Here is a 1,259-nt window from a genome sequence, read left to right on the forward strand (position 1 = left end):
ACTACTCACTATGCGGCAGTTCTCTACTGGTTACTGTTTGTTTCTTGGCGACGCTCTCATTTCTTGGCGTGCTAAGAAGCAAACGTTCACTGCTCGCTCAAGCACAGAAGCTGAGTACCGTGCCCTCGCTGACACCACTGCTGAAGTTGTCTCGGTTCGTTGGCTCCTTGAAGATTTGGGTGCTCCTCAGTCGTCCCCTACTGATGTTTTTTGTGATAATCGCAGTGCTATTCAGATCGCCCATAATGATGTCTTTCATGAACGCACCAAACACATTGAGCTTGATTGTCACTTTGTTCGGCAACGTATCCTTATTGATGCTATTCGTCTCATTGCTGTTGGAACACTAGATCAGACTGCTGATATCTTCACGAAAGCTCATCACCCGACTCGTTTCCGGACTTTGTTTCCAAACTCAAGTTGGTATCCTTAGCTCCCACTTGAGTTTGAGGGGGGATGTTAGAGAATCATTAGCATCAATTAGGATCAATTAGTATCGTCTATATTTATGTAGTATATCTGTATATTAATTATAGGATTCTATGCCTTTATTACTCTGATTCATTTAGCACCTATAAATACCTCTTATATATTGTATTTTTTATCACAACTCAATAATACACCTTTCAGATTACTCTCTCAGTCTCTTGTTTCTAACAGAAATAAAGGAAGAAGCATCTTTAGGATTTATAAATAGAAATAAGGTCTTAAGTGAGAAATTATACACTATTAGCCACGTCAGTCAATTATTATAATTGACAACGTGGTAGTAGTTGTACCACATCAACAGTATATTTACTGATTTACGCTAGAAATGGGCTGAAGAATTTGTATGTAGCCCATAACTTAATTTGGAAAGTTAAATTAGTATAATTGAGATCTCAGAGACAAAATTGATATAAAAATTTTATTTAAATTTTAAAGGACTATTTTGAGAAGGTTCTTTTTTTTGTATATAGAAGTAAAAGTGGTGATATACTTTAATATTGTAATTTTTGGTGTTTTTTAAAAGTGTGGAAGATACACAAATCGGAGGGTCCGATTTCTATACTTTAAATTTTTTAATTTTTTTTAACAGGTCTGATTTCTGTTCTCTCACAAATCCCTCGGTCCGATTTCACAAATCCCTCAGTCCGATTTCTGTACCCTCACTAATCGGAACCCACATTTTAAAAAAACACCGTTGCTACTCCAATATCAAAAACAAAATCTGACTTTGAGAATTTAGTCTCTAAAAAATATATTTAAAATATTAGAAA

The sequence above is a fragment of the Arachis ipaensis genome, chromosome B08 (assembly GCF_000816755.2).
Source record: "Arachis ipaensis cultivar K30076 chromosome B08, Araip1.1, whole genome shotgun sequence".
NCBI lineage: Eukaryota > Viridiplantae > Streptophyta > Magnoliopsida > Fabales > Fabaceae > Arachis > Arachis ipaensis.